The sequence below is a fragment of the Bos grunniens genome, chromosome 1, assembly GCF_055505025.1.
Source record: "Bos grunniens cultivar Pamir isolate PY7600 chromosome 1, Bosgru_T2T1.0, whole genome shotgun sequence".
Classification (NCBI taxonomy): Eukaryota; Metazoa; Chordata; class Mammalia; order Artiodactyla; family Bovidae; genus Bos; species Bos grunniens.
In genome coordinates, this window is record NC_141165.1 from 84,910,310 (window position 1) to 84,928,426 (window position 18,117).

The 18,117-nt window shown below is 46.7% G+C and overlaps 1 protein-coding gene and 1 pseudogene across 20 annotated transcripts in view; one reads left to right on the forward strand and one right to left on the reverse strand.

The window, feature by feature from the left end:
* The window catches only part of XXYLT1 (xyloside xylosyltransferase 1), a 174,678-nt gene that overhangs the window by 83,513 nt on the left and 73,048 nt on the right, over window positions 1–18,117 (reverse strand). The gene's annotated exons all lie outside the window — the stretch shown is intronic.
* Window positions 1,917–2,193, forward strand: LOC147379794 (small ribosomal subunit protein uS14 pseudogene; annotated as a pseudogene).

An 18,117-nucleotide genomic window follows, 5' to 3' on the forward strand; every position in this document is an offset into this window, starting at 1 on the left:
CACACTTCCCCTCTGCCTGGCTCCTTGCCCCAGTATATCTCCCCTAAACCTGGAATGGTCACTCATGAGGTGAGCCAAGTCAGACATGGCCAGACCCCAGTGAGCTAGAGCACACCCCAAAACTGTCTCTATAACACCCACGGGAGTTCTGTGAGCAAGAAGTTGACATCTCCGAATACAGTTTCCGGTGGCTCCATGTTCCACTCTGACTCTCGGGGCACATTTTCTGCACACCACCTGGCTGTGTGCCTGAGCACAGTGCTGACCTACGGGTCTCTGAGCAACACCTAAGCAAGCACAGGCAGTTTTGCTTTCAAGGTTCCTTGGGCACTTCTTTCACTTCACTAATGAGAAGGCTTCTGTATTTTGGCAGCTGTTCTTCCCGGTGTGAACAATAGATTCATCAGTCTTTTCTGGGGCTGAACTGTCTGAGTCCCTTTCACCCAGCAGACTCATCCTTCTCAAATGGGGTCATGTAGCCCACCACCACCCTCAAACTCAAGGCCATGGGTCTCCTTCAGCCTCCTCCTCTAGCTGATACAGCAGGAGGACCTGAAGGAGAGTGATGGGCACCACCGAAATGCTTACACCAGGAGGGTAAGTGGATCAGGAAGAGAAGAGCCAACTTCTCGGGCACACGCCTGACTTCTCCCTGGGACCATGCAGGAGTCAAGGAAAGAGAGGCCCCACACAACATCCCTTGTGCCCAGAAATCTACATCATGGCAACCTGCAAGGGAAAAAAAATCAGTTTCTCCACTTTATGAATCCAGAAATACCTCCCTGAGGCAGGTGAAGATCTACCCATCTTCTTACCTTTTGAAACAAGAGGGAAAAAAACCCTGTTTTTCTTTCTAAAAGATTAAAAGGTTTTACTCTTTTCAGGAGGAACATCTGTAATGGTTTGTAAACTGGCTTGCCAATGATCAAATGGCTCTCCAAGTTTCCTTCCCCCTGAGCCAGGACTCCTGAAAATATGTTGCATGATTTTGGTTTTTATGATACATAAGAAAAAAAATAGAAACCATAAACAAGATGAATAGACAACATACCGACTGGGAGAAAATATTTGCAAATGATGCAACCAACAAGGGTTTAATTTCCAAAATACACAAACAGCTCATACAACTCAATAACAAAAAACCACACAACCCAATCAAAAAATGGGCAGAAGACCTAAACAGACATTTCTCCAAAAAAGACATATAGATGGCCAAAAAGCATTTGAAAAGACGCTCAACATTGTTAATTATCAGAGAAATGCAAATCAAAACCCCAATGAGGTCCTACCTCAAACCAGTCAGAATGGCCATCATCAAAAAGTCTACAAATAACAAATGCTGGAGAGGATGTAGGGACAAGCAAAACAAAAATTTACATTCCTATACTGTTGGTGGGAATGTAAATTGGTACAGCTGCTGTGGAGAACAGTACAGAGGTTCCTTAAAAAACTGAGACAGAGTTGTCATAAGATCCAGCAGTCACACTCCTGAGGACACACCTGACTCGGTTCAGTTCAGTTGCTCAGTCATGTCTGACTCTTTGGGACTCCATGGACTGCAGCACCCCAGGCTTCCCAGTCTATCACCAACTCCCAGAGCTTGCTCAAACTCATGTCCATCAAATCAATGATGCCATTCAACCATCTCATCGTCTGTCGTCCCCATCTCCTCCCGCCTTCAATCTTTCCCATCATCAGGGTCTTTTCCAATGAGTCAGTTCTTCGAATCAGGTGGCCAAAATATTGGAGCTTCAGCTTCAGCATCAGTCCCTTCAATGAATATTCAGGACTGATCTCCTCTAGAATGGACTGGTTGGATCTCCTTGCAGTCTAAGGGACTCTCAAGAGTCTTCTCCAACGCCACAGTTCAAAAGCATCAGTTCTGCCTTTTACCTCGTAGCAGCCAAGAAAGCAACATGGGTCACCAGCAGCTCCACTGGAGCCATCCGAGAAAATTCGGCCAGGGTTCTCGCTCTTGCCGGGTCTGCTCAAACCAGCACGGTCTGAACCAGAAATACGGCTTCAACAGTGCCGCCAGTGTTTCCGCCAGTATGTGAAGGACATCGGCTTCCTTAAGTTGGACTAACCGAACTTCCTTAGATGGCTCATCCAGCACATCAACCTTAGGCAGAAATAATACTAGCTCTTTGTATATAAAATAAAAGTTTTAAAAACTTAAAAAAAAAAAAAAAGCCTGAGTTCTTCGGTGCTCAGCTTTCCTTATGGTCCACCTCTTACATCCATACATAACTACTGGAAAAACTATACCTTTCACTAGACAGCCATTTGTTGGCAAAGTAATGTCTCTGCTTTATAATACACTGTCTAGGTTTGCCATAGCTTTTCTTCCAAGAAGCAAGTGTCTTTTAATTTTATGGCTGCAGTCACCATCTGCAGTGATTTTGGAGTCCAAGAAAATAAAGTCTGTCACTGTTTGCATTGTTTCCCAATCTACTTGCCATGAAGTTATGGGGCTGGATGCCGTGATTGTAGTTTTCCGAATGTTGAGTTTTAAACCAGCTTTTTCACTCACCTCTTTCACTTTCATCAAGAGGCTCTTTAGTTCCTCTTCTTTTTCTGCCATAAGGGTGGTGTCATCTGCATATCTGAGGTTACTGATATTTCTCCCTGCAATCTTGACTCCAGCTTGTGCTTCATCCAGTCTGGCATTTTGCATGATGTACTCTGCATATAAGTTAAATAAGCAAGATGAAAATATACAACCTTTCCCAATTTAGAAACAGTCCATTGTTTCATGTCCGGTTCTAACAGTTGCTTCTTGACTTGCACACACGTTTCACAGAAGGCAGGGAAGGTCATCTGGTATTCCCATCTCTAAGAATTTTCCACAGTTTGCTGTGACCCACCCAGTCAAAGGCTTTAGAATAGTCAATGAAGCAGATATTTTTCTGGAATTCTCTTGCTTTTTTTATGATCCAACAGATGTTGGCAATTTGATCTCTGGCTCCTCTGTCTTTTCTAAAACCAGCTTAAACATCTGGAAGTTCTCAGTTCACATACTACTGAAGCCTAGCTTGGAGAATTTTGAGCATTACTTTGCTAGCATGTGAGATGAGTGCAATCGTGTAGTAGTTTGAATATTCTTTGGCATTGGCTTTCTTTGGGATTGGAATGAAAACTGACCTTTTCCAGTCCTGTGGCCACTGCTGAGTTTTCCAAATTTGCTGGCATAATGAGTGTAGCACTTTCACAGCATCATTTTTTAGGATTTGAAATAGCTCTTCTGGAATTCCATCACCTCCACTAGCTTTCTTCGTAGTGATGCTTCTTAAGGCCTACTTGACTTCACACTCCAGGATGTCTGGCTCTAGGTGAGTGAGCAGACCATCGTGGTTATCTGGGTCTTTAAGATCTTTTTTGAATAGTTCCTCTGTGTATTCTTGCCACCTTTTCTTAATATCTTTTGCTTCTGTTAGATCCATCCATTTCTGTCCTTTATTATGCCCATCTTTGCATGAAACATTCCTTTGGTATCCCTACTGTTCTTGAGATCTCTAGTCTTTCCCATTCTATTATTTTCCTCTATTTCTTTTCATCAATCACTTAGGAAGGCTTTCTTATCTCTCCTTGCTATTCTTTGGAACTCTGCATTCAGATGGGTGTATCTTTCCTTTTCTCTTTTGCCTTTAGTTTCTCTTCTTTTCTCAGCTATTTGTTGAGGCCTCCTCAGACAACCATTTCTCTATAAAATGAGCATAATAACCTCAAGGGTTGGCTTTGGGGATTAAATGATATAACCTATGTAAAACACTTAGACCAGAACTCTAAGCACTATGATCAGTACAGTAAGCACCAGAAAAGTTGGCTGTTTTCAGTTACTAACAGCCTGACAGGTAGTTAGCCCTCAATAACCAGGGGTAATGGCGGTAATGGCAACCTCCTTCAAAGGACTTCTGCCAGGACTGTTGTGTTCACTGCCCCTGATCCCACAGCAGGCCACTGTCAACCCATGCCCCCGCCGGAGACTCCCACCACTCACGGGCAAGTCTGGTTCAGTCTCTGGTGGGCTCACTGCTCCTTTCTCCTGGGTCCTGGCACGCACAAGGCTTTGTTTGTACCCTCCAAGAGGGCATACAAGATGGTGGAGTAGAAGGACGTGCACTCATTTTCTCCTATGAGAACTCCAAAATTACAACTAACCACTGAACAACCATCAACAGGAGAATGCTGGATCCCACCAAAAAAAGATACTCCATGTCCAAGGGCAAAGGATAAGCCCCAACAAGATGGTAGGAGGGGTGAAATCAGGTTTAGAATCAATCCCCATACCCACCAGAGATGCTCGGAGGGCTCAAACAAAACTTAGTGTGCACCAGGACCCAGGGACCCCACAGAGAACGAGACAGACCTGCCTTTGCGTGTTTGCCTCCTGCGGAGGTGAAGGTCAGCAGTGGCCTGCCGCAAGGGCAGGCGCTCTGGGTGCAGCAGACCTGGGAGGTGTGGCGTGTGTCCCAGACAACCCACAAACTGGAGAAAAAGTATACCAAACAAGTTTTCACTGTTGTGGAAGTTCTACGGCCCACAACATATTTCCCAGCCTGGGTTACCAAAAGGGAAGGGAGGGAGGGAGAGAGGGATATTTGAGATTAACAGGTATGTATTTAATATTCCATTATAATGGAAAATAATATGAAAAAGAAAATTTTATATGCATACATATATACATAAATATATAAAACTGAATCATTTTGCTATTTATCAGAAACATAACATTGTAAATCAACCATACTTCAATTTAAAAAAAGATAAACTATCTACCATCATCTATAAAATAGTGAGGTTCTCATATGCCTGGGAACTAGGAACTGGACTAGGTCATTTTCACATATCTTTACCTAATTTAATCCTTACAAGTAGGGTTTATGGTCCTCGTTTTGTAGCTTTCTCCCACACAAGATACAATCTATGTTTCAATGCTTTCACCCCTGTTTGGTACCAAGATTAAGAGGACCCCCTCCTACTATGAATCTAAGAATTACCCGAAAATGTAGCGAAGTCAAAAGACTGGTCCCCAAGCTGGGAGTCCAGTCTCCAATTTTCATTTGAAATCCTTTTCGTAACTTGTTCCCATCACAGATCCAACAACTGAACATATCTGCCAAATTGTACTTAAGCACTGATTCATTTCTTTCATTTTAATTGAATTTAATCAATTTAGTTTTTGGTTTTTAATAAAATTACTTGTTTTAATTTTAAATTAAAGACATAAAATATAATGCCAAATTGACATCATTGTAGATGAAAGCAAAAAAAAAAAAAAAAAGATTTAACCTCTAAATATTTCAGTAGGTACTTCCTATAAAGCAAGGACACTCTCATCATAACAGTACAACCATTAAACCCAGGAAATTAATACATCACTACCTTTTAATCTACAGTCCCATTCAAAACTTGTCAATTGTCCAAAACCAAAACCAAAATTTCTGGCCCAGAATAGCATTTGGTTGTCACATTTCTTCAATATGAAATAGTTTCTCATCTTTCCTTGGCCTCCAGGACCTATGACAATTTGAGGAGCACAGGCCAATTATTTAGTAAAATCTCCCCAGATTTGGGTTTACTGATGTTTCCTTCTGATTAGATTCAGGTTATTCATCCTTGTTAGGAATAGCACAGAAGTGATACTGGTTTCTTCTCACTCCATCATACCAGGAGGCACGATTTGTCACATTACTGGTGATGTTCATTTTGATCCCCTGTCTTTTAAAATGCAGTATGCTCTGCCTTATTTAATGAAATGTGGACTGAGTAACTCTGGGTAAGTGTGAGTAGACAGTGTCCTGAGTTAGAGCCCTGGCTCACCGGCCTGATTCTGCCACTGTGTCCAGCCTCGGACGAGCCACTTGCCCTCTGGACTTCAGTTTTCCCAGATGGTAAAGACAAGAACATTGGAGCAGCTACTCTTTCAAACCCTCCCAGCCCTGCCTCCTTGGAATTCTGTACACAAGTGGCCTTTTCCCCTCACTCATAGCCCGGCTGCTTGTCCTCAGAATAGCACAGATAACCCTGGGCATGGAAGACCCTCCTCACTGTGTTGGCCTCAGCCATGCCTAGCAAGTCATAAAGCCCCTTCTGTGCACCCAGTACTATGTTAAGTGTGGAGAGGTTCAGAAACGAATGACATTATTCACAGCTGCAAAAAATGTAACTATAGAAGCATTTTAATTATATATTTTCTGCTGCTGCCACTGCTGTTTCCAATGTTCCTTTATCACCATTCTCCATGACTATTCAATATAACCATATAGAAACTAACACTTCCTTAGTACACAGACATCGGAATACTTTTATCTCCCAATTTCCATTTAACAAATGGAAACAACTTGCCTAAGGTCAAAAGTTGACCTTAGAGAGTGACAAAGCAGGACATCAGGACTTCCAGGCCCTAGAATCTGAGTTCTTTGGCCATATCATGCTCCCTTCAACCCTGTTTGCTTTGAAACCGGCTATGCTAGTTATCTATAGCTACATGACCAACCACCCCAAAACTTAGTGGTTGAAAACAGTGTATGATCCTCCCCCATGGTTCTGTTGGTCATCTAGGCTCAGCTGGGCAGTGCTCACCTGGAGTCTCCTGTGTGGACACCAGGAAACTGCAGCTGAGGCTGAGTCTTCTGAAGACTCGGCTAGGCTGGATGGCCACATCACACATTGCTAGCAGTCAATGCTGGCTGTCAGCAAAGAGCTCAGCACGGGCTGTCAACCAGAGCACTTTCATGTGGGCTCCCTCTGGGGTTCTGGCTTCTCCCAGCAGGGCAGCTGGACTCCAAAAGGGAGTTTGCTGAAAACAGTGTCCCAGGAAACAAGGCTGACACTGCACAGAGCTCCTGGTGACCGAGCCCCAGAAGTCAGGCTGCATCACTTCCACTGTGTCCTGTCCACCAGAAACAAGCCGCTGAGCCTGCCCAGATTCCAGGAGAGGGGACTGCTTGCAGGTGTGAAGGCTGGGAGGGGTGGCTCCTTAGGAGGTCATCTTTGGGGACAAGCAATCACATTCCCTCACCCCATAGTGAATTACAAATTATTTTAAATTTTCTTTATGATATTCTAAATATCCTCCCATGTATATATTTGTAATGACAAAATAAATATATTAAAACATATAATAATACATAAGTATGCCAAATACATATTTATATTATACATTTATATGTGTGTGCATACACACATATGCCACTAGAAGCAAATGTGTATTTTTTAAATACTTCTCCATCTTTTCAAAATGGACATGTATTGCTTTTAAAATAAAAATATTTCTAAAGGGACTAGTTAACTACCTCACAGAAAATACCCATTTTCTGGCAAAGTCAATCAGATTTAAGGCATTTTGCATGACCTCAAGCTTCCCAGGTGCTAGTGATAAAGAACCTGCCTGCCAATGCAGATAAGAGACACTAGTCCGATCCCTGGGTCAGGAAGATCTCCTGGAGGTGGGCATGGCAACTCACTCTAGTGTTCTTGCCTGGAGAATCCCATGGACAGAGGAACGTGGTGGGCTACAATTCACAGGATCTCAAAAGAGCTGGACACGACTGAAGCAACTCAGCACACATACCAGGCTCTTTAAGAGTCTTCTTAAAGTAGCCAGAGTTACTCATTTTTATACTCTTTTTCCTAAGACAAGTCCTTCTAGAAACTTCTACCTTTCTCCTACTTCACCATAAGATGGTTTTCTGGGTTTCCAAATATGTGTTTTTAAAAAAGAAAAAGCAGACAATAAGCTAGGAGTTACTCTCATCTGGTTTCTTTTTCCTATTACTTGTTAGTTGCCAGGTCATATTCGACTCTTTTGCGACCCTATGGATTGTAGCCCACCAGGCTGCTCTGTCCATGGGATTTCCCAGGCAAGAATACTGAAATAGGTTGCCATTTCCTTCTCCAGGGGATTTTCTTGACCAAGGGATCAAACCCTCGTCTCCTGCACTGGCAGGTGGATTCTTTATGGCTGAGCCACCTGGGAAGCCATTCCTGTTATTTATCTAATTGCATATATGCTATATTTTCCCCAGCTCCTCTTGCCGAGGACATCTTGGAAGTTCGAGGCAAATGGCAGGTGCTTTGGGAATATGAGCAGCTTAGAAAAACCCTCAGGTCTATTGGGATGAGCCTCTGAGAGGCCAAATTGCATTCTTAGAGCTCCAGGCCTAGAGGAATCCCCAAAAGATCAGCTATAAGATACACGAGGATGGGAGAGCACAAACAGGAAAGCTCAGGCAAGGGAGATATGGCCCAAGGCAGAGCAATTCTCCCCACCCCGTCAGGTGAGCAACTACATAAACCTCTGGTGGACAGTGATGGCTGAAGGCAATAAGATGCCACAGCCCCAGACACAGAGACCATATAAACCCAACACCAAAGGCAGCCAGGGGGCCTCCCTCCGAGTCATGTCCACCAAAGGACACTGGGGAGCCTGGACTGGAAACTTCTGGAACTGAGTATGGAGAGAGCAGGGAACACAGGCAGCAGATGAAGAAAGAGGCACTGAGTTCTTGGGCCACCCCGGCTTCCCAAAGGAAGGCCAGCACCAACCACACGGTGTCTGTGAGCAGAGTCCACACGCATCAGAGGCTCTGGGAGCCTGAGGAGGCTGATGTGTTGAGTCAGTTGGTGCTATTTTTACCCAGTCACTTTCCAACTATAAACCCACACTTCACATTTCATTGTTTGGGGTGGATTAAGAAATTCGACTTGGCCTTTCTTGTGGTTTAATTTCCTGAATGCCTGCATCAAGGAAAAAGTTTGGCATTCCTATGGAAATATATGACATTTTAACCTTTTCTTGGCATGAGGGTGTCCAGTGATTGGAGGCTGGCCTGTTCTCTAAACCTGTACTGCTCTCATTAAGCAGGGAGGCCACGGTCTGCCCCTTTTCTCCCCTATTCAGAGGTCAGGGATTACGGTCCGGCTCCTGGAATGCTGGGTCAGGGCAAATGTACCTTATGAATATTCCAGTCCAGCATTAGGAGATGAAGTTTCCCCTGAACAATTCATCTAACAGTTACCTGTGACATTATTCAAGTCCCCAGTGACGAACATTCAAATAAAGGGTCTGGTAACTGTCAGTGAGGAAGAGTTGAACAATCTTAAAACTATTTCCGAATGATTTTTCAACTATAAAGCCAGAAGTGACTGTGTGGTCACAGAAGCAGTGAACACATACCAAGAAAAAAAGAATGCTCCTTTTCTGTGGAAGACAGGGCAAGTTTTACCTCTTTTTAAAATACTTATACCTCCACTTACATCTGAAGTACAGCCATGATGCTTGGTAACTGAAACTCCTTGAATATAAACAAGGTCTCTACAACTTTAGGGTCTTCCTGACTGTCAAAAGCACTTAGAGCTCAGGCAGAGCTGTGAGGTTCTAATCAAGGACAGAGCTTTCTCTTTTTCGAAAGAAAAATCTGGACCTACACCAAATTTTCCTTCTGCATCTAATGAGAGGCTTCAGATGCTGTCATAAAAATGGAAACTCAATATTGCTAGAAGCAAACCACTCAGGAGGGAAGAGGCTCCCCTAAGAAGCTGATCTCTAGGCACTGCCTGGCATGAGCATAGCCGAGCACTCCCTCCAGGCCCAGGGCAGTGCCACACCAGCCCCACCGAGGGACTGCCCCTCCAGCAGCACACACAGCCAGAGCCCCCTGCACACAGTTCTAGGACACCAGACACCTCCCTGTTCATGACAAATAGATCAGCATTCTTTTGATGGGTCAACAAATAGTTATTATCCCCCGCTGTATGCCAGGCACTTCTCCCCACTGCAGACACAGCAGGGAAATGGGAGGCCAGGGCTCCGCTTCTGTGTCACTGTCAGTCTGCACAGGACGACTTCAGACAGCAGGAGGGGCTGTGGGAATGAAACTCAGTGTCGGGGCAATGTGACACTGTAGGGGGGCCCTGAAACAGGGGATGCAGAGAGGGCCATTGGAACAAGCAGCACCTGAGCTGAGACCTTCAAGATGGGGAAACGGAAATGCAATGATCTGGAGGAAGAGAAGGCAAAGGGAGCAAGAGTGAAAACTCAGGGAATACCTTTGGCACATGTGAGTAAAGAAAGGGGAGAGAAGTGTGGCAGTCGGAGCCGAAGGGCAAAGCAAGTACAAAACCTGCCAGGGGCTTCAGGCAGGGCATCAGAACAGCTGGATTTGACAATGTCCCCTGCAGAAGGCAATGGACACCATCACGAGAAACGCTGGGCTGGATGAAGCACAAGCTGGAATCAAGATTGCCAGGAGAAATATCAATAACCTCAGATATGCAGATGACACCACCCTTATGGCAGAAAGTGAAGAGAAACTAAAAAGCCTCTTGATGAAAGTGAGAGAGGAGAGTGAAAAAGTTGGCTTAAAGCTCAACATTCAGAAAACTAAGATCATGGCATCCAGTCCCATCACTTCATGGGAAATAGATGGGGAAACAGTGGAAACTGGCAGACTTTATTTTGGGGGGGGCTCCAAAATCACTGCAGATGGTGATTGCAGCCATGAAATTAGAAGATGCTTACTCCTTGGAAGGAAAGTTATGACCAACCTAGACAGCAGATTAAAAAGCAGAGACATTACTTTGCCAACAAAGGTCTGTCTAGTCAAGGCTATGGTTTTTCCAGCAGTCATGTATGGATGTGAGAGTTGGACTATAAAGAGCTGAGCACCAAAGAATTGATGCTTTTGAACTGTGGCATTGGAGAAGACTCTTGAGAGTCCTTTGGACTGCAAGGAGATCCAACCAGTCCATTCTAAAGGAAATCAGTCCTGGGTGTTCATAGTAAGGACTGATGTTGAAGCTGAAACTCCAATACTTTGGCCACCTGATGCAAAGAGCTGACTCATTTGAAAAGATCCTGATGCTGGGAAAGATTGAAGGCAGGAGGAGAAGGGGACGACAGAGGATGAGACGGTTAGATGGCATCACCAACTCAATGGACATGAGTTTGGGTGGGCTCTGGGAATTGGTGATGGACAGGGAGGCCTGGCATGCTGTGGTTCATGGGGTCACAAAGAGTCAGACACGACAGAGCAACTGAATTGAACTGAACCTGCAGAAGGCAATGGCCACCCACTCCAGTGTTCTTGCCTAGAGAATCCCATGGGCAGAGGAGCCTGGTGGGGTCACAAAGAGTCGAACATTACTGAATGACTAAGCACCACTCAGTAGACTTGGCTCCTCTCTGTGGCTCTGTCACCACCCGGCTGTCCTGGTACCTAATGGGACATGCCACTTGGGCTCTCTGGGCTGTGCTCCCAGCAGCTCAACTTGAAAGGTGTATCCCACTGCTGCCGCCCACTTCATCACCTAGCCTCTGTGAGGCTGGGGTCAAGCCAGAAGATTCGCGGCCTATTCCTGGAGAAGACAAAGCCAGGAAGGCTTAGGGCCATGCGCTCTCTCTCCTTGTCATGGTGGACTGGGTCTGACCCTGGCCTGGCTCTCCTCTGTGCTATCACAGCAATTCCTTTCCTCTCACCAACTGAGCTGAGAAAAGCTGCACATTCAGGCAAACCGAGGCATAATGAGGGTGGGAAAATGACACCAGGAGTCCCCTCCACCTTCCATATGTTAATACCCTGGAGGGATCAGGTTAAATGATCACTAAGAGCAGAAATACCTGAAAAGTAGCCACAAAAGGACTATCTGCAGTCTAACAGCCAACTGGCAAGGAGTAGGGGGTGAGTGTCTGTGCGTATTAATTCATTCAATTATTAACTGACTAAACATATAATACCTGGCACTCTGATTTGGATAAGCAAAACAAGGTCCCTACCCTCAAACTGCTGACAGACTAGTGGTGGAAATTAATTAACAACAATAAGGATCCCAGGAAGCCGGAGCCACATGTCCAGGGAGGGAGAGGCAGTGCTGTGGGTGCAGTGAGGAGGCTGCTTTGCAGAGAGATGGTATTTGCAGGGGGAAGGGAGGCAGGTTGCCTTCGTCTGCTCCAGCTGCCTAACAAATGCCAGGGGGACCTAAACCATGGACACTCACTTCTCTGTTCCGGAGGCTGGAGGCCATGAGCAAGGTAGTGGCAGATTCGGTTTCTGACGAGAGCTCTCATCCCAGATTGCAGATGCCACCCTCTCTCTGTGAACTCACAGGGCCTTTCCTCTGGGCTCACTCAGAGAGACAGTGCTCTGCTGTGACTCCCTCTTGATAAGACATCAATCCAATCAGGAGGCCAGGACCCCACCCTTATAACCTCATTTAACCCTAATGACTCCCAATAGCCCCATCTCCAAATACCATCACATTGGAGGCTAAGGAATTTGAGGGGATATAGTCCGGTCCATAACAGACTTTGAAAGGCAGATACGAAGCAGAGTCTGTCTGTGTGGGAACAGGCATTAGAGAAGGAGAGACCAGCAAGAGCAAAGGCAGGGACATGAAAGCCTAGAAGGCTTGCTGGGAGAGCAGAGAGTGAGACAGTTTGCCTGGAGTAAAGGATATATGAGGGGCGCAGGGGAAGATGAGGCTGGAAAGGCAGTCTGGGGACACTTAATGGAAGATTCCTGTGCCAGGTCCTGGCAGGAAACCAGAGAAGTTACTGATCACAAGACTAACAAGATCAGGCCTGCAGAAGGCACAGCCCTCCCAAGCCAGACTGGGGAGGGAGACAGTTAAAAGGCAGAGGCAAGAGGCGAGACCAGAGAGGTCTCTGCTTTAACATCGCAGCTCAGAATGGTCTGCTGCTGCAGACACATGAGTGTAAGCTTCTTTGGGACTGTCCGGCTGGACTCACCCAGTTTGGTAGGGAACAAAGTTGAGGTCCCTTTACCTGGGGCTGTGAGCCCCAAACTCCCCACTGGGTACAAAGAAATCACACGAGTCTCCTGACAAAAACACTTCTCTGCTCTCAACTGCCCAGTGGGGACAATGTACACACAGCCACCTGTGGCCACAAAGACCCGGGGCTCCAAAGAAAGCATCCCAAAGACATGGGCACTCTCTGCAGCTAGGCCGAAGTTAACTGCCTCTCACCTGATCAAACCTCCCTAAGTCCATCCCGGCTGACTCCAGAGATGGGGAAACTTCAAGACCAGAAGGAGAGCTGCCCAAGCCACTCGCTGCCCTGCTCTCCACCGGGCTCTTGGCTGGATGGAAGGGGGAGCGGCCACCAGAGGCCCCAGGGAGCTGGACACACCCTGCGAGCCTCAGGCTGCGGTCCTGACAGCACAGACCAGACCCTGTGGTTTCCCGAGAGGCCAGTGTCACTCACAGGGTGGCAGTCATGCACGCTCTGCCTCGCGGTGGTGGAATCCACTTCCTCACCTGCAGAACCCCTCAGGGCCCCATGGGCTCTCACCCTACAAGCACCATCACAGCACACACGCCAGGGAGGCAGCTGACCTCAGGGGCTCCCGACACCAAACAACACTGAGGTTTATGAGAGCCAGCAGAAGACCATCTCCCAAGGCACCCTCAATATATGCCTAAGACCTGGCATGAAACTGTATTTTATTAGCTGGATTCTATATTCTCTATGATTAAAAGCATCATTTCAATGTTCTTTCACTTTCTGTCTGGATTTCAAATATCCAGTGAGCTTCCCATTTCTCCCAATTACCTTCCTCCACCACTTCACCATGGCAGTCAAACAACACAGGGTCATGTGGGCTCCAGGGAATCACAGTTTAAAGGGTGCAGCACTGCCCCTCCCCAGTGAGCACTCACTCGCCGACCAGGGAGCACCAGCTCCAGCCACAGAGCCACTCCTATCATCTATCAGAGGCCACACCTGCCCTCCCCTGAAGGAAAGGGACCAGGTGTTACTCTTGTGGTGTCGTCCAGAGGTTCTGTCGTCCACAGAACCCATGTCAGCAGGGATGCTGTCGACACAGCCTTTGGCTTTCTCACTTTGCAGGGGGCAGAGTCACAGGAAACCCATGGCACAAAGAGGACCCAGATCACATGGATGCTGCTCTGGCGGGTTTTTTTTTTTTTTTTTTTTTTTAATGCAGACTGGAGATCATCCCAGGGATTCCCAGGTGGCTCAGTGGTAAAGAAGCCACCTGCCAATGCAGGAGACGTGGGTTTAATCCCTCGGTTGGGAAGATCCTCTGGAAGAGGAAATGGCAACCCATTCTAATACTCTTGCCTGGAGAACCCCATGGACAGAGGAACCTGGCAGGCTACAATCAGTGGGGCTGCAAAGAGTCAGACACTGAGCATGCATGCATGTGGATCATCCTATCCATCAGCTTCTTAAAAACCAGGTCAGAGCAGCCAAGAAACAGCCTTGCCACTGGCAGCCAGAAAGAGCTCATTCTCCCTTCCCCATTTCCATCTCAAATCCCTAGACCTTCAAAAGAGGATAAGCCTTTTCACTTCCCTCCATGAGGGGCTGAGGAGGAGGGTCCTGGACTGAAGAACTCTGCAGACCAAGTCCAAGAATTTCCCTAAACGCTCTTGCTCTACACATCCCATTCTCCGTCCCCTTAGGACTTTTGTACAATTTTCAATTATACATTTAATTGTTTACTTATTTAGGGTCAGCCCCTCCAGGGTGATTGTAGATGCAATGAGGGTTTATTAACATTAGCACTGAGCACAACACTTGACACATTCAACAAATACTATTTTGAAATACAAGACCTTCCCAGAACCAGATTCACTTGGGAGAGAGCTATTCACTTAAGGGGCTCTGTGTCTCATGGGGGTGACTATAAAACAGCCAGTCCTCAAAGCCAGCAGGGCTGGGTCCTCAGGGCCACAGACATGGGCAGTGAATTCTGCTAGGGAGAAGAAGGTCAGAGAAAGACACCCAGCAGATAACACTGAACCCATGCCCTTAGAGGACAAGTGGCAAGACCTCACTGGGAACAAAAGGGGTCTCGGGTTGACAGAGCACAAGGCAAAGCCAACTAATGGGAAAGGAAGCCAACTGAGCACTGAAGCAGGATCCTGGAGGCCCACAGGCCGGTGTCACGGGGTCTTACAGGGAAGGAAGTCAATTTACCAACCAGAATGAAAGTATTTAAATTTTTTTACAAGTGGGATGGCCATGCAGTGTGCACTGACTGAGCCCCAGACCTGTGGACAGGAACCGGGGGCAGAAGCCATCAAGAGGCACGTGTAAGGCATTTCATGAGGCATATAAGTCAAATTACGATGCTGTGCACCTTAAATGTAGAGCTATGTGTCAATTATATCTCAATAAAACTGGAAGAAAAAAAGAAAACTGTACATATAATTTTGCCTATTGCCAAACAAGTAAACTCATTTAATACCTAGAAAAAGAGAGAGAGGGACAGAAGTATAAAGAACTGGTGAGGCTTTGTGACAATCTAAGGGGGAACAAGGAAGGAAGGGAATCTAAGATGAACCCTTTGTTTATGGCTCAGGCAACCTATCATTTGCCAAGATAAGAAGGGCAAATTTGGGGAGAGGAAGACAGTTGTGGGCTGCATGTTGACTTTGCTGTATCTGTGGGTATTCAGATGGGGATTTCCAGGGCCAGTGCCAACTAACACTTCTTTTAGAAATTAATTTATTCATCTTAATTGAAGGATAATTACTTGACAGCATTGTGGTGGTTTCTGCCATACATCGACATGATCAGCCACAGGTGCACGTGTCCCCCCATCCTGAACATCCTAGCCCTGTCCCTCCTAACCCTCCAGGTTGTTCCAGAGCACCACCAGCTTTGAGTGCCCCGCATCATACATCGAACTTGCACTCTCATCTGTCTAACATTTGGTAATACACGTTTCTAATACTATTCTCTCAAATCATCCCACCTGGGCTTCCTTGGTGGCTCAGCTGGAAAAGAATCCACCTGCAATGCGGGAAACCCAGATTGGCAAGATCTCCTGTAGACAGGAACGACTTCACACTCCAGTATTCTGGCCTGGAGAATTCCACGGACTGTACAGTCCATGGGGTCACAAGGAGTTGGACACGACTGAGTGACTTTCACTTTCACGCTTGTTCCCACGTAGTCCAAAGGTCTGTTCTTTACCTCTGTGTCTCTTTTGCTGTCTTGCCTATAGGATCATAGTTCCTATCTTTCTAAATTCCATATATATGCAGTAATATACTGTATTGGTGTTTCTCTTTCTGACTTATTTCACTCTGTATAATAAGCTCCAGTTTCATCCACCTCATTAGGACTGAGTCAAATGTGTTCCTTTTTATAGCTAAGTAATATTCCATTGTGTATATGTACCACAGCTTCCTTTGCCATTCTTCTGCTGATGGCCATCTAGGTGCTTCCATGTCCTAGCTGCTGTAAACAGTGCTTCAATAAACACTGGGGTACATGTGTCTCTTCCAATTGCGGTTTCCTTGCCTGTGAACCATCAGCATGCACCAGCTCTCTGCCACACTGGTATCATTTGATTAATTTCTCACGTCTGTGAAGCTCCCTTGGCTTCCCCAGTCCCTCACATTCAGAGAAGAGCTGACACTGAGGAGGCTGGAGACCTGGAGGAGAGCAATGTCAGTTTGTGTCTCCAGCAGAGCCTGCGTGCACTGCCTCCCCTGTGCCCACCTAGAGACTCTCAACAGGCAAAAGGTAGAAGTTTGCGGCTGGAACCAACAATGCGGATGCTCAGCAAGGAGAGGCAAGTCACCGTTCCTATAGCAACACTCCTTACCTCACAGGACACATGCCTACATTTTCTGCTGAAATGTGATGGAGGATGTAGGACATGGCCAGCTACTCAGGACCAGTGGGAAGGGGCTCTCAAAACCCTCACTGCTGACATCCCCTCTCCAGCACAGCAGGGACACCATGCCACCTCCTCAGGCTTCGAGCCTTCCTCAGGCTGGAGCAGGTGTCCTCCTGCCAAACCCCTCATCCTCGTGTCTGTGCAGAAATACTTGCTCCCATACAGTATCAGTCGATGTAATTCTCCCGTACGCTCATGGCATGAATTAGGCATCGTGTGTCTGTTGGGTATGTGCTGTGTCTCACCCTCCTTCCATCCCCAGCCCAGGGAACAGGGTCTGAAGAAGATCCTTGACTGCAAGATGACCTCAAGGGCATGAGGTCAGGATTCTCTCTGCAGATTTCCTGTGTCAACTATTTCCACAAGGACTTGTTAGAAGGTAGAGCAGCAGACCCATCAGGCTCAAGGTCAGGAAGCAAAGAATGGTTGTGTGACTCCACTTTTCAATATGTCAGTGTGGACAGCATTCAAGCCTCATCTTCCCCTTCCACCCCAACACCCAGACAAGCGGACAAGAAAGCCCAGAGGCGCCTTCCTTTGATGCTGGTGGGATGTTCAAACCACACCAGTCCTGGCCTGTGCAGAGCCTTCACTCCAACTGCACCCACAACCATCATAAAACCCCACACCTGTCTCCTTTCCCTACTCTCTTAAGTCATTCTAAGACCAGTTCAGGAAGCCTGCCCTGCTCTCTCCAGGAAATCTCACTATCTGCTCTCAAATCTGGGGGTTCTATTCTGGTACAGGAGCGACCACAACAAAGGGGATATACAGAGATCTGCTGTGTCTGTGAGCACTGCACCCCCAGCAGGACGCAGCTAAGACCTCCTGCAGCTCCATCCACAGAGGCGAATGAGAATACCACCTTGCTCCTTCCTCTGGTTTGCATCTGCCCCTCTCCCAGTGCCCACCTCTGAAGAACTGTGTTCTGACCTGGGCCCCATATTTGGAGGGGGGCAGAGACCAACGGTAGCACCCCAGAAGCAGGCATCTGGACTGTGAGCAGTCTAGAAATGTTTCCTGTGGGGAGCACACGAGGAAACCGGGGCTGTTTCCCCTGATTGAAAGCCTCCTTTGAATTTTTAAAAGAAAGGAACTAGGCTTCTTCACTGAGGTCAAGAGTTGGTATAAGCACCAACAGATAAAAGCAGGTTTGGGACAATGTAAGAAAGAACTTTCTAAAACCAAAACATGTCTGAAGATGAAAGAGGCTGCTCCTGGTGCCGGCAGCTCCCTGTCATTAGGAGTCCAAGCAGGCTGCACTGGACAACCTCACGCTCTAGGGATGCCGTGTGGGAGATTCAAGAACTGACAAGGGATCAGACCTTCTGGTTTTTTCCAACCCTGAAATTCTCTGAGCCAACACAGCTACTCCCTTATGTCCACTAAAAACTGCAGTGTTCAATAGTCTGACCAGAAAAAGGATAGCGAAGTT